Consider the following 6,355-nt stretch of genomic DNA (forward strand, 5'->3'; position numbering starts at 1 on the left):
CACAGAAAAAAATCTACCCTTGAAAATGTTGACCAGCTTTGCAAGAAAGCCCTTACTCTCTCTCCACTAAAATTTTGGGCCCCATTTCATCACTCAGTGGAATCGAGGCCCTCGTGTGCTGAACAAGGGTAGCTGGCATTATTGAATATTAATGTGGTAAGGTAATCCCTCAGTGATACACGACACTTATGGTTTTGGTTTTACTTAAGTTGTAATTTTCAGAGTTGGACAAGCCTGGAGGGGAAAAAAAAAAAAAAAACACCTGGCAAACAAACAAACTTTAAAAATTAGAGGAATTTTCCAAGTCTGCAGGATTTGCAAACCTAGGCATACTGCAGCTTAATTACTAGTCAATGAAGGAGAAACAATTACACAGCAGAAAATAACATTCAAGATCTCTTGAAATGTGGCCCCAATGTGTTTCTAATTTTTTTTTTTATAAGTGAAGAACTCAGCTACCATGGTGATAGGCAAATAAAATAAATAATTATAACAAACATTCCTTGAATCCAAGTTGTGAAATCTGTGAACAACATGTTATTTTCTCTTCCATCCTCTTTACTCTGGTTTGGAGGAAAGATCTGGTCAACTGTATTCAGAGCTGAAGCTCATCCACTCCTCTCCTATTTGCTTTGCAACGGTCCTGCTGCACAGTGCCAGCTGGAAGGGGAGGGTTGATGCACGGTGAATGTCAGATCTCAAAAGTCCATTTAGAGAATGCTAAGAGCCAGGATTTCTCAAAGCATGATGGAAATATACATCAGGCTTATAGAGAAATAGTTCCTCACTCAGAAGAATTATGCTCTGAGTGGCCTACATCCTACCTAAAGATGCTTAAAGACTTGTATGCAAAGCATGTATACCTAATCTTGTTCATTTAATCACAGGAGAATGCATGTCATCAAGTTGAGTTTGGGCTATCCATCTGATCATAAAAATCCTTTCTGTACTGTATTTGCAGTGCAGAGATCTCAAGTTGAATGTTCATTTTCATCCCATGTTACCCTCTTAGATTCCACATATGGAGTTTATATCTGGGTTATTTCAAATTATGTTTATTGTTTTTCTCTTTTTAAAACTTGTTCTTTGCCCCAGTTGAATGCTCACATTCATTGTTTGAATGCCATGTTTTATACTTAGCCTCAAATTCTTGGCAAACCACATACTCAATATCTACTGAAAATACTATATCCTTGTGGAGATAGTAAATTCCCTTGAGCTTTTTCTGTAAAGACAGATATGCACTATAATCATTTGCCTCAATTACACCTGCTATGCCATTTGCACTTTGATTTTGAAAGGTGAATTTATTCTTTTTAATCATTATTAAGAACATATGTATTTCCTGCCAAGGCAGCCTTATAAAAACATTGGAGGCATATGAGAAAAATTCCTTTGAGGCCTCAGGCACATTGAACTGTCCTGAGAATGTGAAGTGAGGAGAGATTGATGCATGGACTACCTGTTCAGGAATTCTGTAGTACTGGATCGGATTTTCCATGGTTTCCCTCTCTGTTTTACCGAAATTACTACATGCGTGCATCCCATGCGCACATACAAATGTATACACACACACACAAAGTGCTCTTAGATGGAATAAGGATCTATATATGATCTAGCTGTAGTTTAGTTACAGGGGAGAAAATTAATTTTCACACCTTAATATATACTTTTGAGAGTATAATTTCTGTTTTAGCTATACTTCAAGAGCTACTTTCAACTTAAATATTACATACAGCCAGTGTCTACTCCAAAGCATACTAGGTGAAAGGAATGAATAGTTACCACTGGAATTATAACTGTCACTAAAGCAGGGAGCCAAAACAGGCAGTTCCAAGGAGATTCTGTGATTTAAACAACAATAGTAATAACAATTAAAAATCATTCAGTCTACTTAACTTTGTTATCTCATGGAAAATGTGGGCCGGAGGCCATTGATGTTTTCTTCCAATGGTGTGAATGAAGATGTTACATACTGAGCTCCTCAAAGACATTTCAAAGTGAAGCCCACTACTGTTCTGAAATTCTGTTTTTTATTTTTGAAATGCAGACATGGGACTGTAGCCATTTCTGTCTATTGGTACAAAATTAAAAGCATGAATATCTCTTCTCTCACTAGCAATAGCAGCTATTAAGGCCAGAAGGCAGACGGTTATGAGCCTTCAGTCTGACCTCCTGCATAACACCAGTCTTTGAATTTCACCTGGTAATTCTCGCAAACCCAGAACTCCAAGCTGACTTCGATCATAGTTTACGAAAGATGTCCAGGTTTGATTTAAACATTTCAAGGGATGGAGAATCCATCACATACCCGTGGTAATTTGTTCCAATGGATAAGTACCTTCACTGTTAAAAATATGTTCCTTATTTCCTGTGTTAATATTACTTCAGCTTCCAGACACTAGATCTCTGTTTTTTTCCTTTATCTTCCAGAAGTAAAAAGTACTGTTCTACACAGGTGATTGCAGACAGTGGTATGTACTTCCTTAAAGAGACCAAAAAATTAAGCCTCTTTCTCACCTTTGACTCAGCAGCTTCCCTTTTCCATCATAAAGCAGGAGTAAATTCTGAGTGGAATTACTGTGAAACAGGAAAGGTTAGACTTTTCTCTCAAGTGATTTCACTTGAACACTTGGAAACAAGACATGTAATCCATGAGGATCTATATTAAAATCAACAGCTTTATTATGTACTGCTTCGCACTTTATCTCTGTATCTCCCACCATTTTGCAAAACAGGTTTGGTGTAGACTGCACAGTGATTTTTGGTTCCAAAGTTCCTGCATTTAAATCAGACTCCCATTCTAGGGGGACTTTTAGGTCAGCAGCAGTAGCTCTCAACTTTCTGAGTATTCTGAAATACTCACCACTAACCCACAGGATTTAGTAGCTTCTCCAGGTGACATTTACTTGGAGCCAGGCTGAATCCTAGGGGATGACTGCAGTGCTGCCTGATGGTCTGTATCACTCCATTCAGTGGGATTGCACAGGATGTACATCAGTTCAAAACTTGGCCTGCAGGCACTGAACTTACACCGTGGGTGAGGAAGTAGAAGGGACAGTGCCTTTAGTGAATTGCGTTTCTACCTGGGTAACCTTTATAGTAAAATTAAGGAATGGCATTTCATTTTTCAGCTTAAATTCTCAATCATCATGATGAAAACAAATGTTTTGTAGCCTACAATTTTTTTTTCTGGGAGAGCTGATATATTTTGCTTAGCTTACTGATTTATTATTTTGATGATCTTTCCTTTTGCCTTAGCAGTTTGAGATGTCTCTTGTGGTATATCTCTTGTCAACCTGATACCTGAGGAGAATTCATTCCCCTCTAGTCACTACCAAAATTCAACATCAATGATAATTTAATAGCTAGTAATGCATACCTAAGCCATGCAGACCAGATCGGGTGACATGCACATGAAAAGTAAGCCCCAAAACCAGGTCCCTAAGTCCCTGCGCAATTTCAGATCTCTATATGCTTAGTGCATATGTATCCACCGTCTCCTAAATAAAAAACTTCCAGTGTCCCCTTTGATCCTTTGCGTGCTGATTTGCAGCTCCTGTTTGGTAAAAACAAACCTCAGATACTGGGTGCAGGAACCCTAAGGTGTTTGGCTTAGCAGAATACAATGAGCTTTCTCTGATGTTAGTTTGTTTAATTAAAAGAGCATATACACTGACCAAATGTAAAATAGTCTTTCTCTCTCTTCTTGTCTGGATAGCCTAAATTTCTTGCAGCTGAATTCCTTTTTACTCCTGGTTAAGTTTCTCCTTTGTTACCAGTGCCAGATTTGCCAGTTAATACACAAAAACATCACAGCCTTATAGTCTGTGGATCAAGAACAGACCCTGATGCTTCTTTTTGTCATTAAGTTCAACAGCTAACAAAGTGCAACCAGTAAACCATGAATAAACTCAAGAAAAGTTCAGTTCTAAAATCATTAATTGGTTTGCATTTCTCTGTGGTTTTGCTTATGAAGTCAACTTCCTAAAGAGTTGCACGATTTTCCCTTTGTGAAACCAGGCATCTAGAGACATGTAGACTGGGGCTAAATCTGAAAGGATTCACTCATTTGCAAAGTTTGTTTCTATCTACCACACATCCATACACTAATGTTGCTTTCTGCAGCACAAATACATGTCCCACTACATTTCCAATATTCCAGCTTTTCTGGCAAGGCAAGAATACAAACCATCTGCTTTTTGGAGAGAAAGGTGAGGGCTCTGACTAGCATCATTCCCCGTGGGCAATCAGGCTCATGCCAAGCTGCTGAGGGGGCAGGAGGGAAACCTGCACTCCTGCCTGGAGCCCTCACATGCCAAGTTGCAGCCTGGAATTTTTACAGCTCCATTCTGAACCTCTGACAAGAAGGGTTTACAACAGAATTCTTGCCAGACCCTTAACTATAGCGACGCCACTATAATATTTATAAGTACATTATACTCTTTCCAAACATATGTGCTTATTACTTATGTCTCCGCTTCTGCCTCTCTTCTGGGGAACTTTTCTGTATAAACAAAACAGATTCTCTTGCTTATACTTAGAAAATCTAATTGCTCTGTGTCTCTAGCTGTTATGCAAAAGCCCAAATAGCCGAAAGATTCTTTCAGTGCATTTACACAGCAGTGTGTCTCTAAAAAAAAAAAAAAAAGCATAAACTTCCTTTTCCACTTTTCTCTTCTTTGCTTCCATAAATCTTCCCATTTCACTCATGTTTGGATGTTTGGATAAGATTCCTCTTTAAAAAAAAAAAAAAAGAATGAAAAAGTAAATCTAAAAAATGCAAGTCTGAGGTGGACGGGCCATCAGTTACTCAGCCTGGCCTTATAAGATCTGACAATTCTGTCCCTTTAAGTAAACAGAGGAGCAGGAAAGATACACAAACAAAAAGACCACTTGCAGGGCTGAGGGCTCATCTGCTCCAGCAGAAGCAGGTTCCCAGGGAAAGTGATTGCTTAATCGTAATAGGGAGTGACAGGGATTTCCTAGCTTTTCCACAAAACAGTTCTGTCCTAGGCCCAGATTTGCCCATTTCTGTTGATGAGTTAGACAGATGTGGCCTGCAGGTGAGAAACTGCTGGAAAGTTGCTAACTGAAAGCAGCACACTATCCTCCGCGCAAAGTTTGTCAGATTCAGAGTCACCAGAGCTCCCAGTGAACCTAGGCTGGGCTGTTCTTAGCTGGTTTGAGAGATGGTTTTTATCAGGGGTTGAGGTTTGGAAATAAAAGTCAAACCGAGGAACTGTACCAAAGTGTCTTCAAGTGAGCTTAAACAAAATGAAATAGGGTTTGAATCTGAAGTAGTAGAATAGTAGAAATTGTAGAAATTTACTGAAACCAACTGACTATTAACTTTCTCATGAGAATTCAAACACGTGTCAAACAGTACTTAAGATAAAATCGTAGAATGGCTTAGGTTGGGAGGGATCTTAGAGATCATCCAGTTTCACCTCTCTACTGAGAGCAGGGCTGCCACCCACCAGCTCAGCTGGCAAGGGCCCCATCCAACCTAGCCTTGAACAGCTCCGGGGATGGGGAATCCACAGCTTCTCTGGGCAAACAAAAATATTGTAGAATCATATCATAGAATTATAGAATGGTTTGGGTTGGAAGGAGCCTTTAAGATCATCTAGTTCCAACCTCCTCCTATAGGCAGGGACACCTCTCTCCAGGCCAGGTTGCTCAAAGCCCATCCAGCCTGGCCTTGAATGCCTCCTGGGTGGGGGCATCCACAGCCTCTCTGTGCAACCTGTTCCACCAACCTCACAGTAAAGAATTTCTTCTAGTATCTGGTCTAAATCTACCCTCTTCCAGTTTATAACCATTTCCCCTTGTCCTGTCACTGCGTGCCCTTATAAAAAGTCCCTCCCCAGCTTTCCAGCAGGGCTCCTTCAGGTATCGGAAGACTGCTGTAAGGTCTCCCTGAGGCTTTCTCTTCTCCAGGCTGAAGAGCCCCATCTCTCTCAGCCTGTCCTCACAGGGGAGGTGCTCCATCCCTCTGATCATCTTCATGGCTCTCCTCTGGACCTGCTCTAATAGCTCAATGGAACGCTTAACAAAATTTTGTGTCATCCTCATGCAGGTCCCATGCTGATCTTCTCTGTATTGTTCTGATTTTAGTATATGTGCTGCCGAAGCAAGTTCAGATAGGTTTCTTCCAATTTGAAAACAGTAAGAAATCAAACATGTAAAGATGCAGATTTCTGGCTTGATTCCAGCTGGGAGTGCTGCAGATTTTTTTTCACTTCAGTTTCCTTTTACCTGGCTAAAAAAGTGTTTGCATTTTCTTTGTTCTGCTGTTTTAGGCAGTTGTATCAATTTCAATACTATTATAATTCAGAAGTTAAACCACTTG

At 39.9% G+C, this 6,355-nt stretch overlaps 1 non-coding gene across 1 annotated transcript; it reads right to left on the reverse strand.

Moving 5' to 3' along the window:
• Positions 1-6,037: 6,037 nt before the first annotated feature.
• LOC125691479 (U6 spliceosomal RNA) lies at positions 6,038-6,140 on the reverse strand. Its single transcript, XR_007376152.1, has one exon. It is a non-coding gene; the product is annotated as a U6 spliceosomal RNA (small nuclear RNA).
• Between the last annotated feature and the right edge of the window lie 215 nt (positions 6,141-6,355).

The sequence above is a fragment of the Lagopus muta genome, chromosome 3 (genome assembly GCF_023343835.1).
Source record: "Lagopus muta isolate bLagMut1 chromosome 3, bLagMut1 primary, whole genome shotgun sequence".
In the NCBI taxonomy this organism is placed as follows: domain Eukaryota; kingdom Metazoa; phylum Chordata; class Aves; order Galliformes; family Phasianidae; genus Lagopus; species Lagopus muta.